This window comes from Nyctereutes procyonoides, unplaced genomic scaffold, assembly GCF_905146905.1.
Source record: "Nyctereutes procyonoides isolate TBG_1078 unplaced genomic scaffold, NYPRO_anot_genome, whole genome shotgun sequence".
In the NCBI taxonomy this organism is placed as follows: Eukaryota; Metazoa; Chordata; class Mammalia; order Carnivora; family Canidae; genus Nyctereutes; species Nyctereutes procyonoides.
The window spans coordinates 3,366,722-3,392,210 of record NW_026575045.1 but is presented as its reverse complement, the minus strand read 5'-3'; the positions used below and the strand labels follow the sequence as shown (position 1 = coordinate 3,392,210).

Here is a 25,489-nt window from a genome sequence, read left to right as displayed (position 1 = left end):
GAGAGAGACTTGGCAGCCTAACCATTCTTTTGCATAGGTAGCCTATTTTGCCTACTTATGTGTTGTAGATTTTCTTTTATTTTCTTTATACCTGATGTCCTAGTTCAGATTTGGTGGTTAAATGTGTGGCTTTCTTTTTGTCCTGAATGGTATTTAGCACACTGAATTTTTGTACTGAATGGTATTCACTCAAATACTTTGTTTACTATTATAGGAAAAATAAATAAGACATTTGACAATCATAATACTAGGTTATATGAAAATAATTAGATCATGCCACTTTAAGAGCTAGTTGCTGTTAAGTGAAGGATAATATCAGACTCAGATTAATCAGAGGTCATTGTCTGACCCTGAAAGGCAGGTGTAAAAGTTAGTTAATAGTTAAGTCAGCACAGGCTTGAGTCTCATATTTCCTTTAAATGAAAAACTCATTTGCAAATCAAAGAAAAATTGCAACTAGCATAAGGAAGTCTCTAAATGTTTGTTCTTATTTAGGTTATTACAAACCTGCTCATAACCTGCTAGATGCATAGTAGTTCCCATAGCTTTTTACATTTCCAGGTAGAAATAAAACACAGTAAGCCATGCAATATATGCAGAATTTTTAGTGATTTGAGAATTGTTTTCAGATCTCTTCTAGTGAAAACTGATGTGTTAAAATTCAAACAACATTAGCACAGCTACTGTAATTAATTGCTGATTTTTGTAAAGCTCCTACATTCCAAACCTGTAACACTAACTAGTACTACTCCTTTCTTCTTCTTTTATTCAGTGATCCCACAACCCCCATTAATGAGAACAATTTTTTTTAACAAATAGATTTTCTGGCAGTTTATAAAATTACAGTTTGCATTTTCACAGAAGCCTACACATCTGTCACAGCAGGTTGAAGCAAAATCCAGCCTGTCCTCATTAAGATTAATTATTCTCAGGTATGGGATACTTTTGCCACTCATCTAAATATTTCATTAGTTATTAGGAATTAAAATATCCTAGACTGGAGTTTAAATATTGGTTCATTTTTCTTCATTGTTATAAGTTGAATTTAACAAACTTTTAATTAATTCATTCTGCAGTTACACTCCTAGATTTTCCAAGGGTCTGGTTGATAATTTTTTTTTCTTTTTTTTGGTTGATAAATTTTTGTCATGTAACTTTTATCAGTAGTAAACTTAAATATGTTTTACAATATTTTATGATTTTGAAAATATATGAGATGTTCATGATGTAGCTTTCCCATTACACTAAACTTAGTTCATAAAAATATTGATTTGAATCATTCAAATTAAAATTTAATCTAAGACTCTTTTGGACTATATGATAATCTATACTTATTCTACAACATTTTAAGTTGTCTTTGTTGTTAGGTTCATATCACTGTGCAGCCCACTGTGTAAGTTTGCAACATTAGGGCATATTCTGTTACTACAGACTAGTCTAGTATGCCTTATACATATATTTATGTAAAATGTATCTTTCACATTTTAACATAATATTTGGGGCAGTTTGTTAATGGGGCAGTTTTGTTATGGAGGTGAAATATGTTTGATCCAAAGAAAGTGCCTTATTTTTTTCAGTCTGTAGAATTTTCCAGGAATTCATACTATGCAAGCTGGGGTGAATGTGCCCCTATAAAACTCATAAAATAGAACCTATGACCAATCTCTTCCTGTAGGTAATTGCAGGGTGGAGAGGGAACCGATAAAGTATAAGCTTTTATAACTTGTCATAAAAGAATCTGTTTTTACTTATCAATAAAGTAGCAATTCAGAGCAGTCCTGTTGAAATTCAAACACAAATGCAAAATAGATTTTCCTTTCAGATCACTTGTGAGTTGTCCATAATATAACTTTTTTTTTTCTTCAGGACATACACATTGGTTGTTTCTCCAAACACTGTAAATTATGAAGCTTTAGGTAGGTTTTTCCTGTTAGCATACTCCACTGACATACTCCACTAAGAAAAAAGTTTCTTAGACTTTTTTCCCCTAATTCTCTTTTGACTTGATGATTTTTAGAGAACAATGTTTTCAGTTTTAAACATGTTAAATTTCAGGTAATCAGAAGCCATGGACAAGTAGAAATGTTCAGAGAACTGAGAATATAGACTTGGGTTTCAGAAGAGAGTATGCGTTTGAAGATCTGACTTTGCTGTGCTTGATAGAGCCACACTCCACAGCTGTGAAATCTAGAAGGGAGATGCAGGAGTCAGAAGGCTCAGACATAGATTGTGGGAAGTCCTATGTATCATCATGGGCAGGGAACACAGATTCTTTACAACAGGTATCTAGAAGCCCCATGCAGGAAGGAGGCACATCCAACAAGCTGAATCAGAAACCAGTCTCCTCCTACTCACCTCCCAAATCCATTCTCTACAGAGCTACTTATCCAAAGTGCAAATGTCACACATATAAGATCCTGTAGTGGGGATCCCTGTGTGGCTCAGCAGTTTGGCGCCTGCCTTTGGCCTGGGGCCTGATCCTGGAGTCCCGGGATCGAGTCCCATGTTGGGCTCCCGGCATGGAGCCTGCTTCTCCCTCCTCCTGTGTCTCTGCCTGCCTCTCTCTCTCTCTCTCTCTCTCTGTGTGTGTGTCTATCATAAAATAAATAAATCTTAAAAAAAAAAAAAGATCCTGTAATGCATCTCATCTCCTACCAGTTGAAAACTAAGTTACCGGGATCCCTGGGTGGCGCAGCGGTTTGGCGCCTGCCTTTGGCCCAGGGCACGATCCTGGAGGCCCAGGATCGAATCCCACGTCGGGCTCCCGGTGCATGGAGCCTGCTTCTCCGTCTGCCTGTGCCTCTGCCTCTCTCTCTCATTCTGTGTGACTATCATAAATAGAAAGAAAGAAAGAAAAAGAAAGAAAGAAAGAAAGAAAGAAAGAAAGAAAGAAAGAAAGAAAGAAAGAAAGAAAGAAAGAAAGAAAGAAAGAGGAAGGAAGGAAGGAAGGAAGGAAGGAAGGAAGGAAGGAAGGAAGGAAGGAAGGAAAAAGAAAGAAAGAAAGAAAGAAAGAAAGAAAGAAAGAAAGAAAGAAAGAAAGAAAGAAAGAAAGAAAAACTAAGTTACCTAGCATGACATTTGATGTCTTTCAATTACCTTTCTTACTTACTTCCAACATTTTCTCAATACTTTGAGCTTCATGCTATTCCCAAAACATATCTGGGCCTCTCACATTGTGAAACAGTATTAGAAGAGGGGATGAAGAACACTTGAATCCAAAAGCACATTACCTGGGTCCATGTCCTGGTTCGGTTACTTTTGCTACACATGACTTTAGACAAGCCTCTTTTGTTCTTTGTGCTTTGGTTTTCTCATCTGTAAGTGGAGATAATAAAACCTACCATAAGGATTGTTGTAAGGAATAAATGAGTAAAGATGCAGTACACCCCACGCAATATATTTTTGAATGTTGAATATTGTTTCATTACAAGAGATGGTCAAATATAAAGGACAAGAACATATCCCAAGTCTGAGAAGTAAAACTAAGTCACGAATCAAAGGGGAGGACCCCAGGGTCCCTGCTGGGTCAGGGGCATCAGGAACAAGGGAATCTGATGACGGTTGCCACAATGGCCTGCCTGTGTTTTGACCAACATTCTTTGTTTTTCTGTGTTCATATTTTAAAGTTTGTTTTAGTATGTATTTATCACATATTGTGACTCACAAGGAGTTGATGTAGAACTCCAGTTACACCAAGATGACAGGCCTAAACTGGGACTATGTTGGGCAACCCTCAATGTGTGATTACCTTATTCATTAGTTCTATAAGTCGTAACAGCCAGAGTGATCTTTTTTTGAATGTAAGTAATAATGGCTTATCCTCCTGCTTAACACTCTTCAGTAACTTCTATGTTTAGAGTAAAACCCAAGGCCTGTAGGGCCTTGCCTACTCTGGTCTCTGCCTACCTCTTCAGGATCGCCGTATGATACTTTGCTCTGAGTTTCTCAAACACAGCCAACCTCTTCCCCACTCACCCATAGGCATTTGAACATTTGGTCTCTCTGCCAGGAATATACACAGGCTTTTTGCCTAACAAGCTTTTTCTTTAGATCCTAGGAAATGTCAACTTTTCCAAGGATTTTCCTTTACCACTCTATCTGAGGTAGATCCTCCTCTCTTGATCTTTATTATTGTACCTCACTTTTTTCCTTCTTAATATTTATCCCCATTTATAACTTTTTATTTAGTTGTTCTCTTGTTAATCACCTGTCTTCCTCAATAGGATGTAAGTTCCATGAAAGGGGGGGGAAAAAAGTCTGTCTCACAATTGCTTTTATTTACTTTTTTTTTTTAAGATTTATTTATTCATGAGAGAAACAGAGAGAGAGAGAGAGGCAGAGACATAGGCAGAGGGAGAAGCAGGCTCCATGCAGGGAGCCCGATGTGGGACTTGATCCCAGATCCCAGGATCACACCCTGAACCGAAGGCAGATGCTCAACCACTGAGCCACCCTGGCATCCCTCACAATTGCTTTTAGACTGTCATTATATACTGCTTAGATGAGTAAATGAAAATATGCTAAAACTGTGGGAATAAATAAGAGCAAAGAGCCAGATTGGACCTGAGGGATATCCGTATTCAACAGATTGGAAGAAGAACCTTCCCAGAAGACAGATAAAGAGAGAAGAATGTCATAAGAGATCAGGAATAGTGTAGCATCTTAGAAGCCTGGGGAGTATGGAAATGAAGAGGGTTTTGTTCTATCATTGGTAACTAGAAACTTTTGGGAAAATGGTAACTGAGCCCTAGAAAGGAAGCTAGACGATCACACAAGGAGGTATGATAAACCAAAAGAATTCAGAAACCCTGTCACAAGAGGAGAATGGAAAATAGAATACAAATTAACTCAGCCTTGTGTGTACCTTGCTGACTTATGTCACAAAAAGAAAGTAGCATTTCGCCAAAAGGGCTGCCATAAAATGAACCTTTATAGGGTGCAAAGTAAATGTTTTTCCATGTTCTTCAAAAGTGAGAAATTAAATTTGAGTATTTATGCTATTGTATTACATTCAAAATAAATATTTCTCAGATAGAAGAAAAGGTCCAGCAATATAAATGGAGCATGAGAAAGATGCAGACTGGATTTTAGCATTTGGCAAAGGAATAGGGTAGGGCAGTTGTGGCAAGGCCTCTTGCCAAGGGACTTACTTACCTAGCTGGTAAAATAAGGAAGGTTGAAGAAGTCCATTTTTGGGTCTAAAGTTCAATGAATCTTTGTCAGTTCCCCATACTGTTCGAAAAGCAGAAAAACTAAGCAAATCTCAGTCATCCCTGAAGTGCTGACTCATCATTTCTCTCATTCATCTCCTTCTTGGGATTCAGTTAGAATTCACTTCCTCATATTATACACGTGGCATTTGTGCCCACCAAGTTACATAGCAAATGCCCATCACCATCATTGCTGTTAGAAATTTTCTATTGCTTAAGTGGTGGATGCAGGTTTGTTGTCTTCAGTAGATCAGAAACTAAGTCCCTTTCCTATTGGACTAAACTCTCCACCTTCACAAGTCCAGCACATCGTGAAAGGATGCCAAGCAATAGAATCTGGTGTTCAGTTATCTGTGAAAGTTAGCCAACAGGCAGGCTAGAGAGCAATGTGCAGTACAGTGAGAAAAAAGCACTGACCAGGCTGCCTAGTGTTCCATTGAAAGAACACCCTGTAATCTTTTTTGTCCACTTCAAGCTCTTTCACGATTTCTCCTAACACAGGAAAAGCCATTCAGTTATAGAGACCAGTAGAACTTGAGGAATCGGCTAATCAAAACCATGACTTAAGGACGATTCAGAAGAGCCTAAAAATGTTAAAACAGTACATCTAAAGCATTTGAAAACCAAAGAAATTAAAATCATTTTATGGTAGACACTAGGTGCGATACTTTCTCAGTTAAGCCAATGAGATATCTAGAAGTATGAACACAGGGTTCTGGTAAGACCTTCCTCTGGAGGAATTGTTTTCGTCCTTTCTCCCCTGCACGCAGCAAAAAAAGCAAGTGCTGGAAGGGTGTCTAGCTTCCGCTAGAAAGGCAGGGGCTCTGTTTAATGCCATAAAGGAGGTGTGGTGATGTGCCCTGCCCAAAACATTTGTTCAGCCCCGTAACCCAGTTTCTTTGGAGTACTTACTTTCTTGAGTGCAGTCTGTGTGTTTCTGTGATACCAGTTAGCCTCTGTACATTAATAAATAGATGAATGATGTCAGTATGAAAGCAGAGGAACTTTTTTCTGCATGTTTTAAGTGTTACAGCAATAAGGCCAGCATATTTCTCACAATCAAATGGAAAAATGGAGCAATTTCTTAAAAGCTGAAGTACCTTCTTCAGTGGCTGCTTTTGTAGCTTCATGACCGCTAGTACAGATTTCGAAGAAGCTGCTAAGAAATTTCCCCAAATTTCAAAAAATTGTCTTGTTTGGTGGATAAAGTCTAAAAACCTGAATTGGATTTTTAATTTTGATAAACTGGTCTCTATTAAATTAAATCCTTTTAAGAGCCTGCATTTCAAAGGAAGTGTCACTGAACCAGAGGTGAAAGGCTGCAAAGTCTCAGGGTTGACAGAAATGCTGGGTACAAAGGCCAGCAAAGATTTAACACCTTATCTGTACTCTGATTAGGATCCTTATGTTTCTGTCAGTACCCTCATGATAAAGCTCCAAAGATTTTAAGTAGTCTGCAACAACCAGGTTTTTTCCATAAACACTGTTACATTTAATTCACAGTTTTGCAGAATGTGATGCCTTAGAGCAGAACAGCATGTAAAAAATAAAGGACTTTATCTCCTCTAGTAAAATACATAATAATCCATCAAAAGAAGGAGTTTGGTGTTTTGTTTTTTGTTTTTCTTTTGGTTTGGTTTTTTGTTTTAGTACCTCTCTCTCCAATTTGGCATTTTTTAAATTTTACTTGAAATGTAAATGAAACACAATGTTGCATTAGTTACAGGTACACAACATTGTGATTCAACATAGGTATGCTGTGCTCATAAGAGTCCACTACCATCTGTTACTATAAACGTTATTACAATACCATTGACTATATTCTCTGTGTTGTACCTTTTTTCCCCGTGATTTATTCATTTCATAACTGGAAGCCTATACCTCCTACTTCCCCTTCACCTATTTTGCTCATCTCCCTACCCACCACCCCTCTGGCAACCACCAGTTTGTTAAAAGGGATTATGTATGATCTTGTTCAGCACTACAATCTGGATATTCTACAAGGCATTGCACACATTATTACTGACTATTATGATATTGCTGATTCTCATAATGATCCTGAATCTCCAAGAATTTTATCAAATGATTATTTAATTTATTAATGCTTTGTTGTGAACATTCATGATATACATCTATTAAAGACTTACTGTGTTCCCTGTATATCTATCTGCTTTCTTTCCATCTGCATAATGCTCAGGTAGATATTATTTCCATTTCATAAATTATGAAACTGAGGCCCTGAAAAGTGAAGAGGCTCACCTAGCATCACACAGGTAAATATAGAGCCAAGAGTCTTTTCTTTGTAGTTAACATATTACCTAAGGGCCTCTCAACTTCCTGCATCAAGACTTTTCCAAAGATTGCATTATCTCCTAATAATGGGATTTTGTGATAAAATTGTTGAAACATTTCTAATCTCTATACATTTGTAGTTACTTAGCATCAACATATGAGAAAGGTATGCCACCGATTACTACAGAAAAAGGCTCATGTTTCCTGAAAAACAAGTCTCTTGATAAAGAAAAAGTCTCTTTAACCTGTTTCTAAGATAGATACATTGTTTCCTGGGAAACAAAAACTAGTTCTACCTTGTAAACATTGTGTTTTTCATTAATTACTCAAGTTTTGTACTTTACTGCAAATAACTGATATATTTCCTCTGCTTCCAGACCATCGTAGTAGACCACATCAGGTTCCTCATCTATAAATGCAGCTCTTAAGATGCTTAAGGGCATCTATTTCTCTTGATCTTCTCTTTTTTAGTATATCCATTTTCTTCTACTTATCTTAATCTATGTTGATTCCATTCCAGTTTGTTCACACTGGGAAAAGTGGTATCCAGAATTGGACTTAATATTCTAATTGCAGTGAAAAAATGTAGTGATTATTATTGGTTTCTGTAATCTGGATATTGCGTTCAATATTGAATTGTGACCTACCAAAACGTCCTTGAAGTTTTAAAGACATTTTGTCAAAACATATTTCCCATTATTTACTGATCTGTACCTCAGAACCCTTATCCCTAGAATGGAGTTAACAATAGTACCTACCTCATTTAGTGCTCTGTTGTTTAAAGTACTGAGTACAGTGTCCAGCACACAGTAATCTTTCAGGTATTCACTTAATATTGTCATAACCCTAGGTATAGAGTTATCCATTTATCCTTGTTGAATTTCATCAATATATTTTTGACTATCTAGCCTGCCAAAATTGTTTTGAATTCTGAATTTTTTTAATGCATAATAATAGCTGTTTCCCAAACTCTTTAACATTTATAGATTTTATGATGCTGCTTATTGTATTTATTTAAAACATTAGAAAAATATTGAACAGTGAACAAAATCAAAATAGCAACAATTTCTTTGCATGTGGGCAATTTAAGTTTTTATTTGGAAGTCATTTTGTTTGGGAGATACTATTATTTGAAAGCAATTTCAGTGTTATGTTGCATTATATGCTTTAACAAAGCATTTACTTGCATGTCTTTTAAAATAAGATTTGGTGATTACTTGAAATTTTCCTTCCAATCAGTATAAACTTTGATTCTTAAGGAAAGCATTAATATAGTCCGTAGCAGAAACCAGAATTTGAGTTGATCATGCCATAAAATGAAGAAAGCAGTCATTTAGAAAAGAAACAATTTAACACTCATCACCTAACAATATTATTTTCCATTTGGGGAGAAATTTAATCAAAAGTCATCAAACTAGTGCGCTGTTTTCCCTGCCTACGTGGACATTTGCCATCTGCCACTATTAATGTTCCATAGATCCTTCTTCTGTCTTGATAAAATACACACATTCCGTAGATCCTTTTTTTGTCTTGATAAAAATATACATATTCCTCTTCTGGAATTTATCCTGCTTTTTATCCTGCCATTATCTCAGGGTCCCCAGAAATCAGCCTTTGGCAGAAATAGCAGCACAGCATTCAGTAAGGCAGATACCTCCTGGTATAACCTCATAATTGGGTCACAGATTGGCTTGATGTATAAAGATTAAGTGAGATAAATCCCTAGAGGAAATGAAACTTCTTGTTCTATGTCTTTAATGAAACTTCATAAAGTTTTCATGTCACCATATCTCTGCCTGGTATTCTCTCTAATGGCAATAAGAATAGACTTCTCTGAGGGCACTTTCTGGATTCAGAGCTTATTTGCCAAGCCTGGAAATAAATTTTTATTTTGGGAAATGGAGTTGGAATTAGTAGATCTATATTTGGTTTAGAAAATATGGTCAAATTCATAGTTGTGGGCATTCTACAGAAATATTTTACTATAACACCATTCTTCTATGATAACATGAGGAACTTTAGGAGTTGAATGATAATAATTATGCTTAACATTTATTGGGCACTTACTGTTTGCCTAGCACTGTGTAAATTGTTTTATGTTACTTATTTGAATGTCATAACAGTTCTAGAAAATAAAAAAATATCATCATTTGCCAGTAAGGAAACTGAGACACTAAAGACCTTAAAGTGTTTTCTAGAAACATTTAAATTGAATATGTTAATGAATTATAGTAGTTGAACCAAAAATATTAACTCCTTCAAAGTAGAGGCCATTAATATGAATAAACCATTACATCCTAATGTCACTCAGTGGCACAAGGCAGATTCTGTGGAAATTGGGGGCAGTTCAGATAATGTTAACACCAGTAGGCACTTATAAAAAGTTTATGCCCTGCTATATACTATATATTATTTTATCTGATCTTTGTGTCATCACTATAACTTGTAACAGGATTGGGCAGGGATAGTCATGAAGGGCAGCTGAGCACTACTAAAAGGCTGACCAAAATAACAGTAAAATGGGTCATGAAGACCTGGATTTGAGGAAAGGGCATAGCCAAATAGGACTTTTCCCTCTGAGTCTAACATGGAAGTTACCTAAGAAAGCCAATTTAAGGGGATCCTTGGGTGGCTCAGCGGTTTAATGCCTGCCTTCTGCCCAGGGTGTGATCCTTGAGTCCCGGGATCGAGGGCCAGCCACATCAGGCTCCCTGCATGGAGCCTGCTTCTCCCTCTGCCTGTGTGTGTGTGTGTGTGTGTGTGTGTGTGTGTGTGTGTGTGTGTGTGTGTCTCATGAATAAATAAAATTAAAAAAAAGAAAAGAAAAGAAAGCCAATTTCAAAAAAATATTTTGGAAAATATCCATCTACCCCCCAAGAAGTATTAATCAGATATGATTTGAGGTTAGTGGATAGAGTCTTAGTAGATTTCGTGGAAATAATTCAATTTTAATAGCTGTGGGTAAGTTATAGTCATATAAGTAGCAGAGAGTAATCTGGATGTGAGAGGGGGATCTTGGGGTTTGGTGGAAAGAAAGGGGCCCAGAAGCTGTGGTTTATCAAGCGCACTGGCAGAGTCACCTGTGACCTTGAGAAAGGAAATTACAAACACCTGCTGCACTTCAAACTCTGCAACCCACATGCCACAGACAGCTGTTTGAAGAACTGGAGTGAAGGAATGAGAAGATAATTGTAACTATTACCCAAGAATGAGGTGATTGGGCTTCATCCCTTCTTCTTTGAGACTTATTATAATGCTCATTGTACACACACAAGCTTCAGCTGATACTTAAGTGTGATGGACTCCTCAGTTGATGTTTCTGATCTTACTCTTGTTCTGTGGTCAAATTCATAGTTGACCTCCTTCCTCCATTCTACTAGAAAAAATCTTTATAGGAAGTACTTAGGCTGTTAACAATTGTTCACCCAGAGAACCTGAAAATGAGTACAGCTCAATAAAATTCCCGTTTTCCCAGGACCTTCATCAGACCTTTTGACTGTAATTTTCTGTTGCTGGTGCTACCAGCTGCTTAGTCCTTACCAGCAAAACCTTAGTGTTATACAAATTCAGCTTCTCCCTTTCTTTCATGTCCCACATGTATTTCTTTCTCTTCCATATATTTCCACAGTTGAACCTCTCTTGTCTACTTCCATAGACAAGATCTGGGCTTTCTGCTCTGTTGTGGGGAACTATGGTCTCCTCTGTATTTCTGCTTGTATCTGTTGTTTTATTTATCATAACCAACTTTACTTTCCATAACCATAATTTCTGGGATGCTCTTTTTTTTAATCACAGCTTTATTTGGATTTAATTCACATAGCTGTAAAATATACCCTGTTAAAGTCTAAAATTCAGTGGGTTCTAGTATATTCATTGTCTGATTTTAAAATGTATTTGGTACCCTAAAAAGAAATCCCGTACTTATCAATAAACCCCTGCCATCACCTTCTCTCTGTAGGTAGCCCCTGGCAAATAGTAATCTACTTTCTGTCTCTATGGATTTGCCTGTTCTTGACATTGGATATAAATGCAATTATATCATATGTTACCTTTAGTACCTGGCTTCTTTCACTTAGCATAATGATATGTAGCATGCGTTAGAATTTCATTCTTTTATATGGCCAAATGACTCTGTTATATGGATTTACCACATTTTATCTATCAATCTGTTGTTGAGCATTTGGGTTGCTTCTGTTTTTTAGCTATTATGAGTAATACTATGTAAACATCCAAGTATAGGTCTTTGTGTGGACATGTTTTCAGTTCTCAGACGTATATTTAGTGGTGGAATTGCTGCGTCATATGGTAACTCTATGTTTAACATTTTGAGGAACTGCCCAAATATTCTCCAAGGTGGCTAAACCATCTTACAATCAATCCTACCAGCCATGTATGAGGGTTTAAATTTCTCCATATCCTCACTAACACTTGTTATTGTCCTTTTTATTATAGCCGTCCTGATGGACGGAAAGTGCTATCTTGATTTGTGTTTCCTTAGTGACTAAGGATAGAGTATCTTTTGAATTGCTATTTGTGTATCTTCTTTGGAAATCTAGTCAATTCCTTTGCCCATTTCCTAATTGGGCAAATATTAATTATATTTTACTATATTATAAATTAGATATATTTTTAAATGAGTATATGTTATATATATATATATATATATGTACATGTTGGATTGAGAGCTTATTGTACCAAAGGTAGAAATGTTTTTAGAAATAGAATTGACATTAGCAAATCTATATTTAATTTGGAAAATAGGACCACATTTATAACTGTAAGCATCCTATATAAATATTTTATTACAAAATCCCTCTATAATAACTCAAAGAACTTTAGGAGTTAAATAATTTTAGTTATTCCTTACACTGAGAACTTACCATGCACAGGCTTATGATGTATAAATATTATACATACATCAATTGCATAACTACATAAATTATATATAAATAAATATATAAAAATATTTGTATTACTTATATCTAATTGAGTTTGTCCTTCTATTGTTGACTTGTAAGCATTTTTTATATACTCTTAATACAAGTCTTTTATCAAAAAGATAATTTGTGGATATTTCTCCCATTCTGTAGGTTGTCTTTTATCTTTCTTGATCATGTCCTTTGAAGCACATTTTTTTTTAATTTTATAAAATCCAGTTTACTACTGTTTTGTCACTCAGTGTTTTGATCTCATATCTAAGAAACCATTGTCTAATCCAAGGTCACAAAGATTGACTCCAGTTTTCTTATGAGAGTTTTATACATTTGATTCTACCTTTAGTTAGTTCTAGAATCCATTTTGAGTTAATTTTTGTATGTGGTGTGAATTAGGAATACAACTTTATTTTTTTGCATGTGGCTATCTAGTTTTAGCAGCACCATTCATTGAAAAGACTATTCCTCCCCCATTTAATGGTCTTGGCACCCTTGTCAAATATCAGTTGACCATGAATGTAAAGCTTTATATCTGGGCTCTTAATTATATTGCATATAATTCCATATACCTGTGTTTATACCGGTAATCTACTGTTTCAATTACTCCACCTTTATAGTAAGTTTTAAAATCAGGGCATGTCCCCCAGCTTCATTCTTCTAGATTGTTTTGGCAACTCTAGGTTTCTGTGTTTCTGTATGAATTTTACAGTCATCTTCTCAGTTTCTGTAAAACTTTTGATAGGGATTTTGTTGAATCTGTAGATCAAAATTAAAGAATTTAAATCTTTCAATCTAGTAATGTGGATCTTTCAATTTATTTAGATACTAATTTTTTTCAATGATAGTTTGTGATTTTCAGTATATAACTCATACTTTTATTTGAAGTACTTAATTTTTTTCAATGCTATTGCTAATGAATTGGTTTTATATTCAGATTGTTCATTTATCAGGTATAGCAATATACTTGACTTTTTATATTGATGTTGTATTCTGCAACATTGTTGATTTTTTTATTCTAAAAGATGTTTGGGGTTTTTTTGGTAGGTTCCTTGAGATTATCTATATACAATATCATGTTATCTACTAATAGAAATAGTTTTACTTCTTCCTTTCCACCTGAATGCCTTTTTATTCCTAACTTAATTATCCTAGCTAGAATCTCCAGTTCAGTGGAAATTGTCTTGTTCCTCATCTTTAGGGGAAAACTTTCAGTCTTTGACCATTAAGTATGTTGTTAGTGTATTTTCTGTATGTAGCTTGTATCAGGCTGAGGAAGTTGCTTTGTGTTCTTTCTTTGTTGAATATTTTATCAGGAAAGGATGTTAGACTTTGTTAAAATGCTTTTGCAGTATCTTTTGAGATAATTTGTCCTTAATGCTATTAATCTGGTCTTTTAGGGGCACCTGGGTGCCTCAGTCAGTTAAGTGTCTGACTCTTGATTTCAGCTCAAGTCATGATCAGGTTGTGAGATCAGCCTCTCACTGGGCATGGAGCCTACTTAAGAGTCTCTCTCTTTCCCTCTGCTCTCCCCTCCCACCCACCCCAGAAAAATATATATAGTATTTTACATTGACTGGTTTTCATGTAAAACAACCTCTCATTCCTAGGATTTTTCACTTGGTTATGGTGTATAATCTTTTTTATATGTTGTAAATTCTGGTTACTTGTATTTTATTAATGTTTTTACATCAGTATTCATAAGAGATTTTAGTTGTAGTTTCTTCACTAGTTTTGGGATCACAGTCAGTAATATTGACTCCATAGAATGAGTTGGAAAGTGTTCATTTCTCTCTTATTTTTTGGAAGACTGTGAAAGATTGATCTTATTTCATCTTTAAACATTTGGTACAGTTCATCAATGATGCATACTGTTATGTGGGCTTTTCTTTGTGGGAAGTTTTTTAATTGCTAATTCAATCTCTATCCTTACAGGTTTATTCAGATTTTCTTTTTCTTCAGTGAGTTTTGTGTCTTTCTAGCAATGTATTTGTTTTATCTGGGCTACTTAATTTTTTAGCATACAGTTGATAATAGCACTCCATTAGTAATCCTTTTTATTTCTCTAAGTCCAGTTCTGATATCTCTTCTTTCATACTTGATTTTATTAATTTGAATGTTACCCCCCTCCACCCTATAGTCAGTCTAGTTAAAGTTTTATTAGTTTTATTGATCTTTCAAAGAACCAACTTTTAGTTTTATTAATTTTCTTTATTCTTTTTCTATTTGCTATTTCATTTACTTCCGTGCTAGCGTTTATCATTTTCTTCCTTCTGCTCACTCTGCATTTAGTTTTATTTTTTAGTTTTAAAGTATAAGATTGGGCATCCCTGGGTGGCTCAGGGGTTTGGCGCCTGCCTTTGGCCCGGGGCGTGATCCCAGAGTCCCGGGATTGAGTCCCGTATCGGGCTCCCTGCATGGGGCCTGCTTCTCCCTCCTCCTGTGTCTCTACCTCTCTCTCTCTCTCTCTCTCTCTCTCTCTCTCTCTCTATCACAAATAAATAAATAAATCTTTAAAAAATAAAAAAATAAAGTATAAGATTGGATTATTGATTTGATATCTTTCTGCTCAATAAAAGCATTTACAGCTACAGAATTTCCTCAGATCACTACTTTTTGCTGCATTCATACATTTTGGCAGGTTATGTTTATTTCTTTGTGTGTATCTTTTCGTAATTTCCCTGATTGATTTCTTTTGACCCATTGGTTATTTAGTAGTGTGTTGTTTGATTTCCACATATTTATGTGGTCATCTTGTAACTGATCCAAAGGTCATCTTGTAACTGATTCCTTTTTTCATTTCACTGTGGTTAGAGAACATACTTTCTATGATTTCAGGGGTTTAAATTTTAAAAGGCTTATCTTAAGGCCTAGAATACAGTTTATCCTAGAGGATGCTCTGTGTGCACGTAGGAAGGATATGTATTCTGCTTTTGTTGGGTGCAGTGTTCTACAGATGTCTGTTAGATTTAGTTGGTTTATAGTATTGATCAAGTGTTCTGTTTCCAGATTGATGTTGGGCCTAGTTCTTCTCACTGTTGAGAGATAGTATAGTCTCCAACCATTGTTGTGGAACTGTTTAACATTTTACTTCTACCGGTTTTGCCTTATATACTTAGAGGTATATGTACTTAGAGTCTGTATTAGATACATATATGTTTATACATACTATGTCTTCTGATTGACTTTTTGTCATTGTCTCTACTGACAGTTTTTGTCTTAAATTCTATTTTTGCCTGATACTAGAATAGACACCCCAGCTCTCTTTGGATTTCTGTTTGTGTGGTATAGTTTTTTCATCTTATTTAATTTTTTTGTCTTTAAATTAAAATGTGTCTTTTTTTTTAAGATTTTATTTATTCATGAGAGACAGAGAGAGAGAGAGAAGCAGAGACACAAGCAGAGGGAGAAGCAGGCTCCATGCAGGGAGCCTGATGTGGGACTCGATCCCAGGGCTCCAGGATCGCCCTGGGCTGAAGGCGGCGCTAAACCACTGAGCCACCTGGGCTTCCCACATGTATCTTTTATAAACAGCATACAGTTAGATCATTTTTTTTCCCATGCTGATAATCTGTATTTTATTTGGAGTATTTAATCTGTCTATATTTAAAGTAATTACTAATGGGGTAGAATAAAGTCTACAATGTGGTTTTGCTTTCTTTGTTTTTTTGTTGCTGTTTGATCATTTGTTTTTGAGAGAAAGAGGGTGGGAGGAAGGAGAGGAGCAGAGGAAGAGGGAAAAAGAGAATCTTAAGCCAGCTCCACATTCCCAGAGCATAGTCCAATGCAGAGCTTGATCTCACATATCTCACAACCCTGAGACCATGACCTGAGCCACAATTAAGAGTCGGACACTAAACGGAATGAGCCACCCAGGCACCCCAGTTTTGTTTCCTTTTTTGTTTTTAAGATTTTATTTATTTAAGAGAATGAGTTGAGGGTGGGGAGTTGGGAGGGCAGAGGGAGAGGGAGAAGCAGACTCCCCACTGAGCAAGGAGCCTGGCACGGCTTGATCCTAGTACCCTGGGTTCACAACCTGAGCCCAAGGCAGATGCTTAATCAACTAAGCCACCCAGAGACCTCCCAATTTTGTAGAGTTTTTTATATCTGAAATATCTTTTTTTTTCTTGATTCCCTTATTCTTATTGCTCACTTTTTTTAGTTAAATATTTTTCACTATGCCATTTTAATTCCCTTTTTATATACTTTCTTTGAGTTGTTTTCTTAGTGGTTATCCTGAGAATTAACATTTTAACTTAAAACAATCTAGTTTGGATTAATATCACCTTAATTTCAGTAGTATATAAAAATTTTGCTGTAACACAGCTCTTTTTGTCTCCTTTGTGCTAGTATTGTTTAGATTATATCATTGTACATTGTAAGCTTATCGACACATTTTTATAATTATTTCTTGTGGGGTTTTTTTTCTTTCTTTCTTTTTTTTTAGAAAGAGATAGCAAGAGAGAGCAGGGGGTGAGGGGAGGGAGAAGCAGGCTCCCCACTGGATGTGGGGTGGATCCCAGAACCCTGGGATCATGACCTGAACTGAAGGCAGACACTCAACTGAGCCACCCAGGTGCCCCTGCAAATTGTCTTTTAAATTAGATGGAGGACTTACAAAAAAAAATGTAATATATATATTATATATATAATCTATTTATATTTACCTATGTAGTTACCTTTCCTACTGCTCTTTATTTCTTCATGTAGATTTTAGTTACTGTCAAAATGTCCTTTTTGTTTCAACCTGAAGGACTCCCATTAGTTTTTCTTGAAGGGAAGATCTGGTAGTTTTGATATCTCTTATAATTTATCTGGGAATATGTTAATTTCTCCTTCCTTCTTAAAGGATAACTTTGTTGCATATTGAATGGTAGGTTGAGTCTTCCTTCAGCACGAAATGTTGAAAGCCTGTTCCTACTAAGTTTTGACCTGCAGGGTTTCTGATGAGAAGTCTGTTGTTAGTCTTCTTGAGAATCCTTTCTATGTGATGTGTTATTTTTCTCTTGCTGCTTTCAGGATTCTTGGTCTTTGTCTTTCAGTAGTTTGTGTTATTTCCAGATGTGGATCTTTTTTGAGTTTTTCTTGTTGGAGTTTGTTTAGCTTCTTGGATGTACATATTTTTCATCAAATTTGGGGAGTTTAGGGCTATTATGTATTCAAATATTTTTTGTCCCCTTTCTGTCTTTTCTCTCCTTCTGGGACTCTCATTATGCACATAATAGCACAGTTGGTGATATCCCATGCATTTCTGAGGCTATGACATTCTTTTTTCTGTCTGTTCCTCAGACTAGGTAATCCCAGTTTACTTATCTTAAAAGTTCACTGATTCTTTCCTCTACTACTTCAAGTCTCTTGAGCCCCTCTAGTTATTACTGTACCTTTCAACTCCAGAATTTCTGTTTTATTTATAATTTCTGTTTTTTATTGAAGTTTTCTATTTGCTGTGATATAATTCCTATACTTCTTCTTTATAGATATAGATATAGGTATAGATTTAGTAAATCTAATGTCTGGGCTTTCTCAGGGGCAATTTCTGTTGATTCATTTGATTCCTGTATAGAGTTATACTTTATTGCTTCTTTATGTGTATCATAATTTTTTGTTAATAACTAGACATTTGGAATGGTATAATGGGGCACACCTGGAAATTATATTCTCTATACCCATTCCCCATGGCTTATCATTTTTGTTATTGTTACTGTTAATATTTATTTAGTAAACTGGCTATTGAAGCAATGAAAACAAATCCCAACACACACAGAGCCCCTTAGAAAAGGCTGCAAGAACTTGGTTCCAGGCATTCAAGGAAATTTCTGTTCAACCATTCGCTGACCACTAAACTAATCAAATAGACACTTCAGTGGTCAAACAACACAAAAAATACAAACTTAATAGAATTACTCAGGAAAGTCACCAACTAAATAAATATTTGGGTTGACATTAGAATTGGAAATAGAAGGCAGCCGGGTGGCTCAGCGGTTTAGCTAGCACCTGCCTTCAGCCCAGGGCCTGATCCTGGAGACCCGGGATTGAGTCCCGCATCGTGCTCCCTGCATGGAGTCTGTTTCTCCCTCTGTCTGTCTCTCTGTCTCTCTATCTGTCTCTCTCTCATGAATAAGTAAATAAAATCCTTTAAAAAAAAAAAGAATTGGAAATAGACAAGTGTCAGTGTTTAAGATGAGCAGTGAGGTATTGATATCTGGCTAACAGCAACCTAAAAAGCTTTTCTCTTTACATTTATAAACTAATACTCAAGATTCTTTTGTAAAGTCTTTCCTCATTACCTCTGCCTCTAGTCATTTCAGTACCCTTAAATATAAACTACAGTAATCAGATGGGCCCACATGTTAATATACATATATAATTTGTCATCTTGGCCCAATTTCAGTTTCCCATATAACTTCCCAGTTTGGTGTCCTCAACAAATTGTGACTAAGAAGCTAATATGAAAAAAAATGCTTTGATGATCTTCAGGTGCCTTCTTTAATAGAAATACCAAGTTTTTAATTAATATCCTCCTTTCAGCATAATCTTAAGGAAAGTCACAGACAATGAACCAAGCAGCTTCATATTTACTTAGTTCCTTGAAGGCATCTAACTTCAAAATTAAATATGTAAATTTACAGACTAAAAGCATAGGCTTAAGAGAAAAGCAGACCCACTATCTAGAATCTGCCAAGCTGTGTGATTTAGACAAATAATAATTCCTTTAGTTTATAATTAAAGAAATTAAAAGCATAATAAGTACTAAATAAAGTAGTTATGAATATGTGTATATGTGCACAAATACACACACACACATATACATAGAATATGCTTATGGGGCACCTGGGAGGTTCAGTCAGTGGGTGTCTGACTTTTGGTTTCAACTCGGGTCATGATCTCAGGGTCATGAGTCAAGCCCCACTTTGGGAGGGGGTGGTCCATGCTCAGCAGGGAGTCTGATTGAGATTTTCTCTCCCACTCCCCCCACTCATGAACATGAGCACACTGTCTCTATCAAATAAACAAAAAGAATATGCATATATATACTATGTGCTTAGCACATCCCTGGCATATAGTAAGCATTAAATAAATGATAGATACATATATTTCTAGATATATCTAGATGAATACACACATACCTATAGCATGGCAGATTATTAAATAACAATAGATGAACATTGATGCTGAGAAAAGACCCAAACTGAGGTTTATATACTTGTTTTAGAACTAATAAATTTAAAACCTTGGTTGAGTAAAATGAAGTCATCTAAATGAGGTATTTTTATATAAAATATTTCATAAAACAGAGCAGATTATTTTAAATGTATTCATTTCTGCTAAACTATAAAAATAGGGATTTTTAATGTTTGAAATAGTATATTTTTCTTAATTTTATTCTAAGCATTTTCAGGTCAAGAACTGTAGGCTGCATTTTTTTGTATTTCCCATACTGTGTACACTGCCATATATATAGCACACACTGGAGATATTTACTATATGAGTATTAATTAATTCATCTTTTTAGAAATTGTATATAATCTTAATGAATTCTGTTAATTTAACAAATGTTTTTAGGAGTGCTCTTAAGTAGTTCTTGAAAAATTTATATTTTCTAAGGACTGCAACTCTTTGCACATAGAGTTGGTGCCCAGGAAATCCTGAAGGTGCCATTAAGCATCAAAAAGAGATTTAAGGGGCAGCCCGGGTGGCTCAGCAGTTTAGTGCCGCCTTCAGCCCAGGGCGTGATCCTGGAGACCCAGGATCGAGTCCCACATCGGGCTCCCTGCATGGAGCCTACTTCTCCCTCTTCCTGTGTCTCTGCCCCTCTCTCTCTCTCTCTCTCTCTCTCATGAATAAATTAATAAAATCTTTTAAAAAAGAGATTTAAATTTCATTCTCAAAAGACTTGTGTCCAGACCTTATGTTAATTTTAATATGTCTCATCGTTATAATGCATGTTTAAGCATAGAGACATACACCCATACTTCACTCTAAAAGAAAACAAAAGAAATTGCAGCTCACTTAGACATTTTTGGATTTGTATAAGTGCCTATTCAAGTTTAGAGAGGGCTTTTTCAAAGTAGTTTTGGAGCAATACGGGTCTATTTGAAGACTCCTAACTAACTTGCCTATGTCTATTTTTAAGTTTTTTTAACATTTACATACTTAATGTCTTTATATTATTAACAAGTTAACACATTTTTTTCATTTAATATTTATAAATTTTCATATTTAAGTATTTTTTAAATTTTTTTACTACCTCTCACAACCCTTATGGCTTATGGAAAGACCTGGTCAGGAAAGTAGCATCTACAGGTAAATAAAAGCAGATAATAAATGCAGTACAGTAAAAGGAAGAACATTCATTTATCTTAAGGGATATATTTTTATATATAATCTCTATAAATCACTGCCTTAAACTATGGAGTACAAAATTTATAACTACTAACACTGTGTCTGTAAATTGTGAATAATATGTTATTTACAAATACTTAAATTTACTTTGTTTAAGTATATTGTCTAGGGATCCCTGGGTGGCGCAGCGGTTTGGCGCCTGCCTTTGGCTCAGGGTGCAATCCTGGAGACCCGGGATTGAATCCCACGTCGGGCTCCCAGTGCATGGAGCCTGCTTCTCCCTCTGCCTGTGTCTCTGCCTCTCTCTCTCTGTGTGTGTGTGACTATCATAAATAGTAAATAAAAAATTAAATAAATAAATAAATAAATAAATAAATAATTAAATTGTCTGCAATACATTTGTCTTACTAATAATTTTAAATTTGCTCATAGCTCATGGTCTATTAAGAGAAATTTTTTTAAAGATTTTATTTATATATTCATGAAAGACACAGAGAAAGAGGCAGAGACATAGGCAGAGGGAGAGGGAGAAGCAGGCTCCCTGTGGGAGCTCAGTGCAGGACTTGATCCCAGGACACTGAGATCACACCCTGAGCTGAAGGCAGACACTTAGCCATTGAGCCATCCAGGTGTCCCTATTAAGAGAATTTCAAGAAATTCATCATATTTTTCAGAAGTAATTCATAATAAATTATCATTTTAGAATTTAATATGAGCATACATCCTGGTACTGTGTATTAGCAACTCAAAAGTAGATAAACAGAAGAGTAACTTGTACAAATATTTTAAATATCCTTTTTTTTAAAAAGGGCTGCCATACCAAAAACAATGAAACATCCATAAACAGAAGCTCTCTTAGAGCAGAGATTTTTGTCTATATATATATATATATATATATATATATATATATATATATATATATATATATATACTGCTATCTGCCCAACCTTTAAGAGTAGCTCAGGCACGGTAGGTACCTCATATTTATTGCTGAGTGAACAGATTTAATTTTTCAGTTTTGCTTGTTTTTCTATTTTAAAAATTTCATTAATCCTCAAGAGATTGGAGGAAAACCTAAGAAATGTTTGCCCTGACTCCTAGTTGCACTTTGAGCATGTGCTTTTTGATAAAATGTCAAAACAGATGTTAAGTTACTCAGATCTGGAGCCAGTCTACATTTCAGTGAAACAAGAAGAAAATTAAGCAATATAAGTAATAGGAAAGTAGGAACAGGTTTACTTTTTAAGTTTTGCCAGTAACACTTTGTTATAAGATTGGGCTGTTGTTATGTTGTTATGTTGTTTCTTACCTACCCGTTCAGTTGATAAGTGCAAAAAATAAGTGGGTGTGTTTTATAAAGTAGATCATTGAAATAAAGTATTAACTAAACTTTAGGTATGTTTAAGAATCACAGATTGCTGGCCCATCCCCAGAATATATGATTTTAGTTGGCTCTGGAATGAGATCCAAGAATTTGCATTTCTAACAAATTTCCAGGTAATGTTGCTGCTCCCGGTCTAGAGACCACAATTTGAGATTCTAATCTCAACCAGTGATTCAGAATTTTCCCTTCGCTATCCCTATCAAGAAAGAAAAACTACACTGTCATTTTTCTTCACTAACAACAACAAAAAAATCTATAGTCTATAAAAATTTACATTATTCTCTTGATTTTTTTAAAAAACGTATCTTGATTAGAAAGATACATTTTGAAGCCTTTTTAAATGAAATACTAATGATTCACTGTAACAAAATGTATGCATTACAATTTCCAGTAAGAAAAGTTTTAAGTGAATGCTAATCATCATATAAAATGAGTAGCTTGATTTGTAAAGTCCAAAGGTCAGGTCACTTATATTTGTCAGAGGAGTAGTGTTTCCAAATGGTAATTTGGAAGAAATGCTTTACTGTTGTTGTTCTTCGTTTATTAAAAGGAGGATTTCCTGTGTAGTGTTGGAAGCAGTCAGACAAGCTTTTCCAATTTATGGATGAGCACAAATAATACAGCTACACTATTACCCATCAAATTAATATTTTAAATTTACTTTAAAATCTATGAATACTGTTCTTTTGGAATAGTTATTTGAGTACCTGGTACAATAGAATTTTAAAGCTGGAGGGTTTACCACATAGCATCTGGTTCAAACCCCTTAGTTTACAGATATCCAATCTGAGTATTTTATGATATACTTCAGCCTTGGAGGCCCAAACAGGACTGAAATGCTCAACATTTTGATTCCAGTTTGGTATTCTTTCCATTACCCTAGTTACTTTACCAGAAGTAGTTGGAATTAAATATTTTCAAATATTTGGTGAATTGTATAAAGTTTACATATACTAGCACTATGTGGCAGGATAGGAACAGATAGTTTGGTACAGAGACAATAAGCTTGGTGCAGTTATTTACTTTTTTATTTCTTTTTTTAATTTATTATTACAGATAAGATCAGTAAAAATAACAGAATCTTGGTTTCTTTTTTATAAATATCTTTAGTGTATCTTACATAGTACTTACAAAAATAATCATAAAAAACCATATACATTCCTACCACATGATGTTAAAAATAGGGCTGTATATTTCTTTATTCCTTGCATGAAATAAAATAAGGCCCAATGTCACTCTTAGTAAAGTAGTCTTTGGATATTCAGTAATCTGCTTCTGTGAAATTCAGAATTTATTGCTAAATTTGGTTTTCTACTAACATTGTTTTAATCTGTTCCTTTCTATTTTAATGACAAAGACTAAATATTCTGTAATTGACATTATCGAGGAATGAGACTTTCTTAAACCTTATTTTACCTGTTAAATAATTACTGGGGCAGAGGGCAGGCATAGCCAGGGCAGGAAAGGGAGGCCCACCCAGAGGCTAGCTGGCTACAGTGTGGCACTGATGCTCAGGTGCATGGTGGTTGGCGACAGGGTGGTGGACAAGACATGCTTACTCATGAGCCGTGCCACTGACACTTTGCTGGAGGACTGGTGCCTCCCCATCTTCAGTGCAGTCTGCATCAGTGTAGAGAGCAAGCAGTACCTCCTGAGGTTCAACAGCATAAAGTATGACCAGACAGGAAAGCTGTGATCATCTGAGGACTTTATCTTATCCAGTGACTGTGGTCTTCCTTAAATGTTCCTCCCTGGCCCTATTTCAAGATGTAAAGGAGTGGGCACCAGAACTTAGAGAGTACACACTAAATGTGCCTTAGGAACACCGACTGACCTTCAAAGTGACCCCAAAGCTGTAGCAAGACTTAATAATAGGAAAGAAGAACCCATATGTGTAGAACAAGGTCAGAAACTAGCAAAAGAGATAGGAGCTCACATGTGAAAAGTTCAGCTTTAACCCAGAAGGGATTGTCTTCAGTGTGTGATGAGGCTGTCATAGCCATTTTAACTCCAAAAAAACACAGAGTTTAGGGAAAAGGGGATTTCAAGACATACAAACTTTTGTTTATGTGAGAAGTATCTTCAATAGCCAAGGAAATGGTCCATTTCTCTCAGAAGGCATTTGAAATGCTACAGCTATACCCAGACCTCTTGTAAATAATGCAGAAGTTTACAGCTCAAAAGAAGAGGAAAAAAAATAATAACCGGTTCTCAGAATTTTACATATTCACTAGGAATGTTTCCTAAATGTCCAAGAAGCAGAAAAAAGCATCTGTAACACAATCTGTTATAAATGCTTTGTTTTAGCTGGAAGGTACAGTCTCTCAGGCTGTTTCATGGTTTAAAAAGCTATAGTCCCATCGTGTTATAGCTACACAAAAAACAGTGCTGCAAATGGAACTGCCTGGCTTAGACTATGCTTGTTTCTACACGATCCTTAAGGAATCTGCGAAAAGAAGTATCTTCTCCCTTTGCTCCAGTTAATTGTTCTTGCATGTAAGGTGCTCTGTGTTCCAGTATACCACCGTGGCAAAATCACAAAACCAGCCACATAGCCAGAGGTCACTCTAAGCCTACAGAAGAGGTCCATACATGAGGAGAAAATACATAAAATTAAAAAATAAAAACAATGTCTTATTATCACTTAAGCACAAGTTAAGTGTAACCCAAATATTTCTATATTAAAGCTTAATGTGCTTTCATAAAGAATGCCAAATGTATAATAAGGTCGAAAGTGCCTTCATCATGAGCACTAAAACCGTACACATTTTAATGTGCTTTTAACAGCAACAAGGCGTCTGGCAAAAAAATAATCATTACTGAGATGTTACTTTTTGTTTCACCATATGTTAATTGGGCATAATCCTGCCGGTAACCATAAGAAGTACCCTTAATATATCTTTGGCTGAGTACTGATGTGCACTTGGGATTAAACCCCATAAGGAAAAAAACCATAATAAATCAGTAGGCTACACAGCAGAATAGGAACAATTCACATTCTTGACAGCCAGAATGGAAAAAAAGTCTAATATGTGAGGCATCAGGTAGAATTATCAGGAGGATCATACCCCGGTAGTGGGGACTACGGAGCCCTAGACTCAAATCCTCCTGAATCTGCTCTACCAAAACTTAAAATCAATCCTGGAAAGGGTCATACTAATCCCAGGTAACTACATGTCAGAAAAAGGTCCAACACTCTTTCAGGGAAAATAAAATCCAGCATTCACCAAAGTAAAATTCACATGTATTCATTTTCTAGGGCTATTATAACATGGTGTGGCTTAAAACAACAGAAGTTCATTCTCTCACTATTCTTAGAGGCCAGAAGT

The 25,489-nt window shown here is 35.5% G+C and overlaps 1 protein-coding gene and 1 pseudogene across 7 annotated transcripts in view; both read left to right on the top strand.

Annotated features, from left to right (window-relative positions):
* AHI1 (Abelson helper integration site 1) overlaps positions 1 to 25,489 on the top strand; it is a 200,305-nt gene that overhangs the window by 122,310 nt on the left and 52,506 nt on the right. The window lies entirely within an intron of this gene.
* LOC129509232 (rho-related GTP-binding protein RhoQ-like) lies at positions 1,655 to 24,191 on the top strand (annotated as a pseudogene).